Consider the following 15406-nt stretch of genomic DNA (forward strand, 5'->3'; position numbering starts at 1 on the left):
GCTGTTTCAAAAAAGCTTACCTATTTGGTGTAGGGCGACGCGTGTTGCCTCTACGGTAGCTTGTTTCTTAGTTGCATATTGGGTGCCCATTGTCCGGTACCCTTGAGGGATCAGATTGGTTTTTTTGCGTTTAGAATGTCGACCCTTGGGGAGAGAAGTCAGAGAGCTCGGGGCCATGCGGACAGTTGATCTATTTCGAGGAGAGGCTGCATGAGAGCTTACTGTAGAGGACGACATGAGGTAGGTCGGGAGGAATAGCCACTTTAGAGCCATCAATGCTCTCTTGATAAAAAAAGCCCATCCTCAAAGATGATGGAAAGGAGCAATGTTGGCATCCCGGATGGGCAGGAGCCACTGGAGGAGTGGTGGCTTAGGCTAGGAGAGGATTCAATGGGAAGGAGAAGAGATGATTCGACTCGTTGGTTATTGGAGCATTGTGGGCTATTTGGAAGCAAATAAATGCCCGTGTATTCAACCGGCCAGAGCAGGTGGTTGGCCATAGAAAGCTAGCTTTGGCGATACTTGGGGACATCTATGATTGGTCGCGTGTAGGTTTTGGTGTGGGTGGTTTAGATATATTTGTGAGGAGTTAGCTTTGTCTGTATTCCGGTGTGGGTGTACCGACGATTGATGTTCGCATTGATCATCGGATTCTTGTAAATATTTGCTCCCTTCTATAAAAATATGGTATGCTATTGGCGTACTCTCGAAAAATAGATGATGGAAAGCTCGACATATTCATGAAAACTAGGGTCGTCATCGCGATCATATAACTCTGGCTCTAGAGCTGGGCAGTTTACTGTTTCAACCCAATATTTCCACCACTGCTCGGATATGTTGAACATCTTTTGAGAATATAAATACACCGGTTGGATAGATGAGGTGTTCTAAAAGAGACTCACCACTTCGACGGGCCGATAATAAGAAAAGCCGTCTATAAACTTTCATTGGGTGAAGTCCTCATTCTCCCCCTTGTATTTGCCAGCTAAAGTGGCTACCATGGCCGCTTGATCCTTAAAACCTCCCCTCCCAGACCGGGTGGCATCGTATGTCCCATTGTACCTCCACAAGGGATGTATGCATTGCTGAAGAGGTTGGACTCCTCGGAAAATAGACATCACCAGCACATCAATGATGATTAGCCTATTGTGTGCCAGTCATCTCACTTGGGTGGCTAGACGAGCCACCTTGGTGTCATCCTTTTGTGAGAAGCTCCTCGGCTGCCAGTTGTAGTGCTTCTTGGAGTAATTGGGGAGAAGACCAAAATCTTGAGACGGACAGGGTCGTAAAGCGGGACGTCGTTTATATAGAACCATTCAGTGGCCCACGTCTTGACATCCTCCCTAGGAGTGCGTGGAAGGTAGCTGGTCCCCGCAATGCGGAATACCTCGGCTCTACCAACTTCATGAATTTTTCCATCTCGGGAACAGGGCATCAAGTAGAAATATTTCCTCCATAGCCTGAAGTGCACCTTGCATCAGAGATATATATTTCGTATAGGGTGACGAATCCCACAATATGCGGGATTGAGTTGGGATTTAGATGGTGGAGTTGGATCCCATAGAACTCTAGCAGACCCCTGAGGCATGGATCGATAGGGAATCCAAGACCCCGTAGATGGAAAGGGATGAAGCAAACTCGTTCCTCCTATGTAGAATGGGGTGATTATCCACATGCGCTCGCCCATCTAGGGATATCAAGCCCGGGCGAGTGGAAGTAAGATCTGCATCTGGTAGATAGCTTTGGGTGGCAAGCCATTCTAGTTGCAGACGGGTGACGAAACGACTTCCCTAGTCACCCTTGAGAGGCCCGTGAGGACATGTTGACGAACCTGGGACGCTTTGCCATCGCAAGAGCTCTCGAGCTAACCTTTGAGAAAAAGTTTCGTGCCGTGGTGAGATGTGGAAAAGTTGGGGTACAGTCTCTGTTGTGACCCTAGATAATTAAATACCCATTAAAACCAAGCAAGGGGAGGCACTTCGACGTCCAGCCATCAACACGCTTGTTCCCCAATTGCATGAAGTTCAAGAAAAATCATAAAACTATAACAAGGGTCATGAGTGGTGGGACCCATTGTGCATTCTCGATGAAAGTCTTCGGATTACACGAAGTGAAGGCCACCTGGCCCAATGTATGTTGGTTCTTGGACCCTTGTTGAGGAAGCCGAAGATGTTTTGAAGACCTTGGAGCCAAAATGAACCGATAAAGGAGGAACTCGCCTGCCAAGCCGAAGACATCAAGCTGAACACGACGGTCCGAGGATGGAACTGCCATCCTCGGCTTCGAAGACCAGTTCAGGGGCTACTAATGGTGTCCTGGACTAAGGGGTACTAATGTATATGACCCATGGTCCATGGGCCGAGCTCACAGCCCACTGATCATAACAAAGAAGGACTCTGGAAGCTCTGAACCTCGGCGTGATCAAGACAGACACCTCCGAAGACTTGACGTGTACTCCAAGGATAGCTCAATAAACGGCCTGATGGCAACCGACCATATGTGTAACCTAGGTACCCCCGGTGCATATATAAGCCACGGGTTTCATCTTTAGAGACACGATTACCAACCTTAGGGTTTAGAACACAATCATACGATCTCGAGGTAGATCATCTTGTACTCTATACTCCATCATATCAATACAATCAAAGTAGGACGTAAGATTTTACTCTTCAAGAGGGCCTGAACCTAGGTAAACATCGTCTCCCTTTGTACCCTGTTATCATTGTTCCTAGACCTACAACTTGGAACCCCCTACCCGAGATCTACCAGTTTTAGCACCGACACCCCGCCCCTCCACAGCCACTGCCTTGTCACCGCGGTGACCATCTTCCTCAGCGATGAACCTCCCCATCAATGCGTCGTCACCCATCCTTTCTGTCGCCACCCCAACCCTGTCCCCCTGTCGTGAGTTCTACATTTGCGGGTGAAGCAGTTCATCGAGCGACACGACGTCCTTGTCGCGCTCATAGAGATCCACGTCCTCAGAGCGGCACCAGGTGCAATGCCCGACATCCCTCTCCAAGACATCGGTTGCACCGCCAGAGGTGCTCGTAGACTAGAAGCTTGCCACCGCCTAGGCGGTGGACCGGTCCAAGACAATGAAGGAGTCCGCCGCCCGCCATCGGCTCAACTCCAAGATAATGTAGAGACGCTCCTCCAATTGGAGAAAGACGCCCGTTGAGGAGGCAACCAAGAAGTTCCACCAAGAGTACATATCCCAGGACAGATGCTGGGGCGGATGGGGCGACACCCTTGACTTGAGCAATGACGGTGACGACAACGCTAGCACCCGTGGCCTCGGAGGACATGCGTTTGAGATCACGGTCCAACTAGTTAGGTAGGTTTTAGGGTTAGTTTATAAATTTCATCTAGTTTTCTTGTAATATCGTGTTAAGTTTCATCTTTGTAATTTTCAAAATATGGAGAAATTGGTGTCAGCGTTAGGTGACCGAGGGTCCCCCAGGTGTCGGTGAAGAATGGGACCGTTTGTTTACATTTTTTCCCTTGGAGATGCTCCTAGAAACCATGGTATTAAACTTTGATGTGTTGGCTTCAATGGATACATCAATTTTATAAATCGGAGCACCTCTAGTACCATTTGTTTTGTACTATCATCTCTAATCTCTATACTTAAAAATAATGTAAGGTTCCATGTTTCACTTTTCTTTCTACCTTCATTTCGCCCAACCTTTCCGTATAATAATCAATCACTTTAATTACTTACCTTCTGAATCAATTTTACTTTAATTTACTTACTAAGTTTCTCATCGAACTATAAGCTAAATCACGGACATGATTTGATAAAAAATATTTACACAATCGCATTAATATGAGCAAGTAAACCACAAGCTAACATATTAAAATATGTATGTCCCGCCGCAACACATGGACATTGTCCTAGTAGTATTTAGAAAGGAGGCCTTACCATCTTTTTTCTAAGACAATCCGAGAAAAAATGTTTTCATAAACTAAAGTATTCAATGTACATGCATTAGAATACTGAGATTTAGATTAATACAGTTTTGAAGGACTATGCTACCAAACTAGACCTTAGTTGCACGCTGGTGCTGAGCTCCCGGTTGAGTCTGTGTACGAGCCTGTCTCAGGAGAATGTTCAAATAATTTATGTCGAAGGGCCATTGGCCGTATTTTATTAGATGGGAAAAGAGAGAGTACAAGGTTACAGTCTAGGAGAACTAGACCTGTAACTACAACAATACAGCTGGCACCCCAGCTCGACCGCACAGGAAGCATCTGACTCTACAAATCGACCAAGAAGGCCAGCTAAATCACGTCGTCAGGTCACAAATGCATCCTGCTTGTAGGGGAACGTAGCAGAAATTCAAAAATTTTCCTACGTGTCACCAAGATCTATCTATGGAGAGACCAGCAACGAGTAGAAAGAGAAGAGAGTTTGCATCTACATACCCTTGTAGATCGCTAAGCGGAAGCGTTCAAGTGAACGGGGTTGATGGAGTCGTACTCGTCGTGATTCAGATCACCGATGATCAAGTGCCGAACGGACGGCACCTCCGCGTTCAACACACGTACAGCCCGGTGACGTCTCCCACGCCTTGATCCAGCAAGGAGAGAGGGAGAGGTTGAGGAAGACTCCATCCAACAGCAGCACAACGGCGTGGTGGTGGTGGAGGAGCGTGGCAATCCCGCAGGGCTTCGCCAAGCACCATGGGAGAAGAGGAGGAGGGAGAGGGGCAGGGCTGCACCAATGAGAGATCAAATCGCGTGTTATGGGCAGCCCCTAGGCCTCATATATATAGGGGAAAGGGAGGGCTGCGCCCCCTTTAGGGTTTCCCACCCCCAAGGGGTGCGGCCAGCCCTAGATGGCAAAGGGGGCGGCGGCCAGGAGGGGGAGAGAGGGGAGGCGCCCACTAGGTGGGCCTTAAGGCCCATCTGGACTAGGGTTTGCCCCCTCCCACTCTCCCTTGCACCTTGGCACCTTGTGGGGGGCGCACCAGCCCACCTAGGGGCTGGTCCCCTCCCACACATGGCCCACGCAGCCTTCTGGGGCAGGTGGCCCCACTTGGTGGACCCCCGGGACCCTCCCGGTGGTCCCGGTACAATACCGATATCGCCCGAAACTTTTCCGGTGACCAAAACAGGACTTCCCATATATAAATCTTTACCTCCGGACCATTCCGGAACTCCTCGTGACGTCCGGGATCTCATCCGGGACTCCGAACAACATTCGGTAACCACATACAAGCTTCCTTTATAACCCTAGCGTCATCGAACCTTAAGTGTGTAGACCCTACGGGTTCGGGAGACATGCAGACATGACCGAGACGTTCTCCGGTCAATAACCAACAGCGGGATCTGGATACCCATGTTGGCTCCCACATGTTCCACGATGATCTCATCGGATGAACCACGATGTCAAGGACTCAATCGATCCCGTATTCAATTCCCTTTGTCTATCGGTATGTTACTTGCCCGAGATTCGATCGTCGGTATACCGATACCTTGTTCAATCTCGTTACCGGCAAGTCTCTTTACTCGTTCCATAACACATCATCCCGTGATCAACTCCTTGGTCACATTGCGCATATGATGATGTCCTACCGAGTGGGCCCAGAGATACCTTTCCGTTTACACGGAGTGACAAATCCCAGTCTCGATCCGCATAAAACAATAGATACTTTCGGAGATACCTGTAGTGTACCTTTATAGTCACCCAGTTACGTTGTGACGTTTGATACACCCAAGGCACTCCTACGGTATCCAGGAGTTACACGATCTCATGGTCAAAGGAAGAGATACTTGACATTGGCAAAGCTCTAGCAAACGAACTACACGATCTTTGTGCTATGCTTAGGATTGGGTCTTGTCCATCACATCATTCTCCTAATGATGTGATCCCGTTATCAACGACATCCAATGTCCATAGCCAGGAAACCATGACTATCTGTTGATCACAACGAGCTAGTCAACTAGAGGCTCACTAGGGACATATTGTGGTCTATGTATTCACACGTGTATTACGATTTCCGGATAATACAGTTATAGCATGAATAAAAGACAATTATCATGAACAAGGAAATATAATAATAACTTATTTATTATTGCCTCTAGGGCATATTTCCAACAGTCTCCCACTTGCACTAGAGTCAATAATCTAGTTCACATCGCCATGTGATTAACACTCACAGGTCACATCGCCATGTGACTAATACCCAAGAGTTTACTAGAGTCAGTAGTCTAGTTCACATCACTATGTGATTAACACTCAATGAGTTTTATGTTTGATCGTGTTGCTTGTGAGAGAGGTTTTAGTCAACGGGTCTGAACCTTTCAGATCCGTGTGTGCTTTACAAATCTCTATGTCATCTCCTAGATGCAGCTACCACGCTCTATTTGGAGCTATTCCAAACAACTGTTCTACTTGGAGCTATTCTAAATTATTGCTCCATTATATGTATCCGGTCTCTCTACTCAGAGCTATCCGGATAGGTGTCAAGCTTGCATCATCGTAACCTTTACGATGAACTCTTTTACCACCTCCATAATCGAGAAAATTCCTTAGTCCACTAGTTACTAAGGATAACTTTGACCGCTGTCCTGTGAGCCATTCTTGGATCACTCTTGTACCCCTTGACTGACTCATGGCAAGGCACACTTCAGGTGCGGTACACAGCATAGCATACTGAAGAGCCTACGTCTTAAGCATAGGGGACGACCTTCGTCCTTTCTCTCTATTCTGCCGTGGTCGAGCTTTAAGTCTTAACTTCGTACCTTACAACTCAGGCAAGAACTCCTTCTTTGACTGGTCCATCTTGAACACCTTCAAGATCATGTCAAGGTATGTGCTCATTTGAAAGTACCATTAAGCGTTTTGATCTATCCTTATAGATCTTGATGCTCAATGCTCAAGTAGCTTAATCCAGGTTTTCTGTTGAAAAACACTTTCCAAATAACCCTATATGCTTTCTAGAAATTCTACGTCATTTCTGATCCATAACAATATGTCAACAACATATACTTATCAGAAATTCTATAGTGCTCCCACTCACTTCTTTGGAAATACAAGTTTCTCATAAACTTTGTACAAACCCAAAATCTTTGATCATCATCAAAGCATACATTCCAACTCCGAGATGCTCACTCCAGTCCTTAGAAGGATCGCTGGAGCTAGCATACCTTTTAGCATCCTTAGGATCGACAAAACTTTTCTGATTGTATTGCATACAACCTTTCCTTACGAAAACTGGTAAGGAAACTTGTCTTGACATCTATCTGCCAGATTTCATAAATGCAGCTAATGCTAACATGATTCCGACGGACTTTAAGCATCGCTACGAGTGAGAAAATCTCATCGTAGTCAACTCCTTGAACTTGTCGGAAAACACTTCGCCACAAGTCGAGCTTCATAGATGGTGACATTACCATCCACGTCCGTCTTCTTCTTAAAAGATCCATTTATCTCAATGGATTGCCGATCATCGGGCAAGTCCATCAAAGTTCATGCTTTGTTCTGATATATGGATACTATCTCGGATTTCATGGCTTCTAACCATTTGTCGGAATTCGGGCCCACTATCGCTTCTCCATAGCTCGTAGGTTCATTGTTGTCCAGCAACATGACTTTCAAGACAGGATTACCGTACCACTCTGAAGTAGTACGTATCCTTGTCACCCTACGAGGTACGGCAGTGATTTGATCCGAAACTTCATGATCAATATCATAAGCTTCCACTTCAATTGGTGTAGGTGCCACGGGAACAACTTCCTGTGCCCTGCTACACACTGGTTGAAGTGATGGTTCAATAACCTCATCAAGTCTCCACCATCCTCCCACTCAACTCTTTCGAGAGAAACCTTTCCTCGAGAAAGGACCCGATTCTAGAAACAATCCCTTATTGCTTTCGGATCTGAATTAGGAGGTATACCCAACTGTTTTGGGTTTCCTATGAAGATGCATTTTATCCGCTTTGGGTTCGAGCTTAATCCTGAAACTTTTTCACATAAGCGTCGCAGCCCCAAACCTTTAAAAAACGACAACTTAGGTTTCTCTAAACCATAATTCATACGGTGTCATCTCAACGGAATTACGTGGTGCCCTATTTAAAGTGAATGTGGTTGTCTCTAATGCCTAACCCATGAACGATAGTGGTAATTCGATAAGAGACATCATGGTACGCACCATATCCAATAGGGTGCAACTATGATGTTCGGACACACCATCACACTATGGTGTTCCACGCGGTATTAATTATGAAACAATTTCCACAATGTCTTAATTGTGTGCCAAAACTCGTAACTCAGATATTCATCTCTATGATCGTATCATAGACATTTTATCCTCTTGTCACAATGATCTTCCAACTTCACACTGAAATTACTTGAACCTTTCAATAATTCAGACTCGTGATTCATCAAGTAAATATACTCAACATCTACTCAAATTATCTGTGAAGTAAGAACATAACGATATTCACTGCATGCCTCAGCACTCATTGGACTGCACACATCAAAATGTGTTACTTCCAATAAGTTGCTATCTTGTTCCACTTTACTAAAAGTGAGGCTTTTCAGTCATCTTGCCCATGTGGTATGATTTGCATATCTCAAGTGATTCAAAATCAAGTGAGTTCAAACGGTCCATTTGCATGGAGTTTCTTCATGCATATACACCAATAGACATGGTTCGCATGTCTCAAACTTTCAAAAACGAGTGAGTCCAAAGATCCATCAACATGGAGCTTCTTCATGCGTTTTATACCAATATGACTTACATGGCAGTGCCACAAGTAAGTGGTACTATCGTTACTATCTTATATCTTTTGGCATGAAAATGTGTATCACTACGATCGAGATTCAATAAACCATTCATTTTAGGTGTAAGACCATTGAAGGTATTATTCAAATAAACAGAGTAACCATTATTCTCCTTAAATGAATAACCGTATTGCGATAGACATAATCCAATCATGTCTATGCTCAACGCAAACACCAATCTCGGTGGTAGAGGGAGCGTGCGATGCTTGATTATATCAACCTTGGAAACACTTCCAACATATATCGTTAGCTCACCTTTAGCTAGTCTCCGTTTATTCCGTAGCTTTTATTTCGAGTTACTAACACTTAGCAACCGAACCAGTATCTAATACCCTGGTGCTACTAGGAGTACTAGTAAAGTACACATTAACATAATGTATATCCAATATACTTCTATCGACCTTGCCAGCCTTCTCATCTACCAAGTATCTAGGGTAATGCTGCTCCAGTGGTTGTTCCCCTTATTACAGAAGCACTTAGTCTCGGGTTTGGGTTCAACCTTGGGTTTCTTCACTGGAGCAGCAGCTGGTTTGCCGTTTCATGAAGTATCCCTTCTTGCCCTTGCCCTTCTTGAAACTAGTGGTCTCACTGACCATCAACGATTGATGCTCCTTCTTGATTTCTACTTTCACGGAGTCAAACATCGCGAATATCTCAAGGATCATCATATATGTCCTTGATATATTATAGTTCATCACGAAGCTCTAGCAGCTTGGTGGTAATGACTTCGGAGGAACTATCACTATTTCATCTGGAAGATCAACTCCCACTTGATTCAAGTGATTGTTGCACTCAGACAATCTGAGCACAAGCTCAACAATTGAGCTTCTCTCCTTAGTTTGCAGGCTAAGAAAATCGTCGGAGGTCTTATACCTCTTGACGTGGGCACGAGCCTGAAATCCCAATTTCAGCCCTCGAAACATCTCATATGTTCCGCGACGTTTCGAAAACGTCTTTAGTGCCTCAACTCTAAACCGTTTAACTGAACTATCACGTAGTTATCAAAACGTGTATGTCCGATGTTCGCAACATCCACAAACGACGTTTGGGGTTCAGCACACTGAGCGGTGCATTAAGGACATAAGCTTTCTACTGATCGCATAATCGCTACTATCAACTTTCAACTATAATTTTCTCTAGGAACATATCTAAACAGTAGAACTATAGCGCGAGCTACGACATAATTTGCAAAAGGTCTTTTGACTATGTTCAAGATAATTAAGTTCATCTTATGAACTCTCACTCAGATAGACATCCCTCTAGTCATCTAAGTGATTACATGATCCAAGTCAAACTAGGCCGTGTCCGATCATCACGTGAGACGGACTAGTCATCATCGGTGAACATCTTCATGTTGATCGTATCTACTATACGACTCATGCTCGACCTTTCGGTCTCCGTGTTCCGAGGCCATGTCTGCACATGCTAGGCTCGTCAAGTTAACCCTAAGTGTTTTCGTTGTGTAAAACTGTCTTACACCCGTTGTATGTGAACGTAAGAATCCATCACACCCGATCATCACGTGGTGCTTAGAAGCGACGAACTGTAGCAACGGTGCACAGTTAGGGGAGAACACTTCTTGAAATTTTTTGTAAGGGATCATCTTATTTACTACCGTCGTCCTAAGTAAACAAGATGCATAAACATGATAAACATCACATGCAATCAAATAGAGTAGTGACATGATATGGCCAATATCATATAGCTCCTTTGATCTTCATCTTCGGGGCTCCATGATCATCTTGTCACCGGCATGACACCATGATCTCCATCATCATGATCTCCATCATCGTGTCTTCATGAAGTTGTCACGCCAACGGCTACTTCTACTTCTATGGCTAACACGTTTAGCAATAAAGTAAAGTAAGTTACATGGCGTTCTTCAATGACACGCAGGTCATACAAAAAATAAAGACAACTCCTATGGCTCCTGCCGGTTGTCATACTCATCGACATGCAAGTCGTGAATCCTATTACAAGAACATGATCAATCTCATACATCACATATATCATTCATCACATCCTTTTGGCCATATCACATCACATAGCATACCCTGCAAAAACAAGTTAGACGTCCTCTAATTGTTGTTTGCATGTTTTACGTGACTGCTATGGGTTCTAGCAAGAACGTTTCTTACCTACGCAAAACCACAACGTGATATGCCAATTGCTATTTACCCTTCATAAGGACCCTTTTCATCGAATCCGTTCCGACTAAAGTGGGAGAGACTGGCACCCGCTAGCCACCTTATGCACGAAGTGCATGTCAATCGGTGGAACCTGTCTCACGTAAGAGTACGTGTAAGGTCGGTCCGGGCCGCTTCATCCCACAATACCGTCGAAACAAGATTGGACTAGTAACGGTAAGCATATTGAACAACATCAACGCCCACAACTACTTTGTGTTCTACTCGTGCAAAGAATCTACGCAATAGACCTAGCTCATGATGCCACTGTTGGGGAACGTAGCAGAAATTCAAAAATTTTCCTACGTGTCACCAAGATCTATCTATGGAGAGACCAGCAACGAGTAGAAAGAGAAGAGAGTTTGCATCTACATACCCTTGTAGATCGCTAAGCGGAAGCGTTCAAGTGAACGGGGTTGATGGAGTCGTACTCGTCGTGATTCAGATCACCGATGATCAAGTGCCGAACGGACGGCACCTCCGCGTTCAACACACGTACAGCCCGGTGACGTCTCCCACGCCTTGATCCAGCAAGGAGAGAGGGAGAGGTTGAGGAAGACTCCATCCAACAGCAGCACAACGGCGTGGTGGTGGTGGAGGAGCGTGGCAATCCCGCAGGGCTTCGCCAAGCACCATGGGAGAAGAGGAGGAGGGAGAGGGGCAGGGCTGCACCAACGAGAGATCAAATCGCGTGTTATGGGCAGCCCTATGCCTCACTATTTATAGGGGGAGAGGGGGCTGCGCCCCCCTCTAGGGTTTCCCACCCCCAAGGGGTGCGGCCAGCCCTAGATGGCAAAGGGGGCGGCGGCCAGGAGGGGGAGAGAGGGGAGGCGCCCACTAGGTGGGCCTTAAGGCCCATCTGGACTAGGGTTTGCCCCCTCCCACTCTCCCTTGCGCCTTGGCCCCTTGTGGGGGGCGCACCAGCCCACCTAGGGGCTGGTCCCCTCCCACACATGGCCCACGCAGCCTTCTGGGGCAGGTGGCCCCACTTGGTGGACCTCCGGGACCCTCCCGGTGGTCCCGGTACAATACCGATATCGCCCGAAACTTTTCCGGTGACCAAAACAGGACTTCCCATATATAAATCTTTACCTCCGGACCATTCCGGAACTCCTCGTGACGTCCGGGATCTCATCCGGGACTCCGAACAACATTCGGTAACCACATACAAGCTTCCTTTATAACCCTAGCGTCATCGAACCTTAAGTGTGTAGACCCTACGGGTTCGGGAGACATGCAGACATGACCGAGACGTTCTCCGGTCAATAACCAACAGCGGGATCTGGATACCCATGTTGGCTCCCACATGTTCCACGATGATCTCATCGGATGAACCACGATGTCAAGGACTCAATCGATCCCGTATTCAATTCCCTTTGTCTATCGGTATGTTACTTGCCCGAGATTCGATCGTCGGTATACCGATACCTTGTTCAATCTCGTTACCGGCAAGTCTCTTTACTCGTTCCGTAACACATCATCCCGTGATCAACTCCTTGGTCACATTGCGCATATGATGATGTCCTACCGAGTGGGCCCAGAGATACCTTTCCGTTTACACGGAGTGACAAATCCCAGTCTCGATCCGCATAAAACAATAGATACTTTCGGAGATACCTGTAGTGTACCTTTATAGTCACCCAGTTACGTTGTGACGTTTGATACACCCAAGGCACTCCTACGGTATCCAGGAGTTACACGATCTCATGGTCAAAGGAAGAGATACTTGACATTGGCAAAGCTCTAGCAAACGAACTACACGATCTTTGTGCTATGCTTAGGATTGGGTCTTGTCCATCACATCATTCTCCTAATGATGTGATCCCGTTATCAACGACATCCAATGTCCATAGCCAGGAAACCATGACTATCTGTTGATCACAACGAGCTAGTCAACTAGAGGCTCACTAGGGACATATTGTGGTCTATGTATTCACACGTGTATTACGATTTCCGGATAATACAGTTATAGCATGAATAAAAGACAATTATCATGAACAAGGAAATATAATAATAATACTTTTATTATTGCCTCTAGGGCATATTTCCAACACTGCTGCCCTCCATGTGTGGATATCCTGTATTACCAGGTCCCGAACCCTGTCAGCCGAGCTAGCGACATTGTCAAAAATCCTCGCGTTTCTTTCCTTCCAAATCCTCCAATGGAGAAGGATGACAATAGTATCGAAGTTCTTCTTCATTGGTTTTGGGATCCCCTCCCTCGCCTTCAGCCACCAATCCTCTGTAGAACTGAAATTGACCTCCGGTATTATGAAATATGCCCCTGTCCAATCCCTGAACCTCGTCCAAACCTGCCTGGTAAAGTCACAGTGCACAAAAAGATGTGAGCAAGTCTCCGGGACAGATGAGCATAGTGTGCAGGTGCCATTTGACGGCCAGTTCCTTCTCTCTAAGTTATCCGCCGTCAGACATCTTCCGTGAACTGCCAGCCACATGAAAAATTTACACCGTGGTGGCGCTTTGGATTTCCATATCAGCTTGTGGCAGGCAAAGCGAGTGTTCCCGAGGAAGAACAATTGATACGCGCTCTTGACCGAGAACTGATGATCATTCGTGAGTTTCTAGACGAGACGGTCCCTTGAACCAATTGTGAGAGATGTGGCCTGAACAATATCCCAGATCCTCAGATATTGGGCCATGGCTATGAGAGTTAAGCCTCCAGAGATGTCTCTCACCCACGCCCTGCCATGTATGGCGTCTCTTACAGATTTTTCTCTATTCCTCACAAAGGAGAACAGCTCCGGAGCTAATGTAGCAATAGATTGACCATCGGGGAGCCAATTATCCGTCCAGAACTTTGCTCTCTCTCCATTGCCTAGGCTGACACGACACGCCACACTAAACATGGCCTAAACCTCCTTTTCATTACTGTCCGGTAGCAGTTGCCATGGTCTCTCACTCGTGTCCCACCTTAACCAAGGCCATTTGCAACGAAGTGCCATACCAAACCACTTGAGGTTAATTACACCGAGACCTCCCAGTTCCAAGGGCATACAAACTCTTGACCAAGGTAATAGACAGTGACCTCCATTGATTTCTTCTTCCCCCTTCCAGATGAACCCCCGACAACGCCTATTGATGATTTTAATGGCCCACGCCGGCATAGGAAGTACAATCATCAAATGAATTGGCAAGGCCATAAGAATTGAACGAGTGAGAGTAAGGCACCCCGCCGCAGCTAGCATCTTTGGCTTCCATCCTTTCATTTTCCCTGAAATTTTGTCAATGAGAGGAAGCAGCTCGTTACGTCGCAATCTATATATGGAGAGAGGTAAGCCCAAGTATTGAATCAGGAATTGTTGTCGTCTGCACTGAAAATGTTCCTCAACTGCAGCAGACACCCCCTCATCACAACGGATGGTGGTGACAGTACTCTTGTGCATATTAATCCTCAGTCCCGTGGCTTCCCCCAGCAGATTCAGAATACCAGATATGGACTGAAGATCCGAATGCATCGGTTTAAAGAACAAAATGGCATCATCCGCAAAAATGGAGGCTCTTGGCATCTTGGAGTTGCAAGCAATATCCGATAGAAACTTATGTTGTACTGCCCACTGCAACATGCCGTGCAAACTATCCATGGCAAGGATAAACAAAGTCGGAGATAGTGCGTCTCCTTGTCTAACTCCTTTACCCAGGGCAAAAGGTTGGCCCACTACTCCATTCATGAGAATAGAGGAAGATGCAGTTGACAACAATCCACAAATCCATGAGCACCACCTTCTTCCAAATCCTCTCTTCCTCAGCACTTGCAGAAGGAATTCCCAAGACAAAGCGTCAAAAGCTTTGGAGATGTCAATCTTCATCAGCACCGCTTGTTTGCGTTTCTGGTGGAGCCATTTGGCCGTATTGTGCACAAATTTGAAGTTCTCATGCATGTTGCGCTTACTGACAAACGCGGATTGTGCCGGAGAAATAATAGTAGGCAAAATGGGTGCAATCCTAGAGGCAAGCACTTTGGCAAAAATCTTTGCCACCCCGTGAATTAGATTGATAGGCCGGAAATCACTCACCTCCAGAGAATCTGATTTCTTCGGCAGTAGAGTGATGATGGAGGAATTGAGGCGTCCAAAGGAATAAAATCTGGCATCAAACAGGGCCTTGATAACTGCCATGAAATCCTGTGCTATGATCTCCCAACACACCTTGAAGAATAGCCCTGAAAACCCATCCGGCCCTGGTGCCCTATCCGGGGGCATTTCCATTATAACATGCTTCACCTCCTCATCCGTGAAAGGAGCTTCCAAACTGCTTGCCATTTCAGGAGAGATCTGCCCCAAATTCAGCTCATCAAGCCTTATTGTGTGTGGTGGGTGGTCCGGTGTGCCCATGAGGTTTTTGAAGAATTGGCTTGCCATGTCTAACTTCTCATCATTAGTCATGACCGTCTGCGTGCCTGCCCTTAA

Source organism: Triticum dicoccoides, chromosome 7A (assembly GCF_002162155.2).
Source record: "Triticum dicoccoides isolate Atlit2015 ecotype Zavitan chromosome 7A, WEW_v2.0, whole genome shotgun sequence".
Lineage (NCBI taxonomy): Eukaryota > Viridiplantae > Streptophyta > Magnoliopsida > Poales > Poaceae > Triticum > Triticum dicoccoides.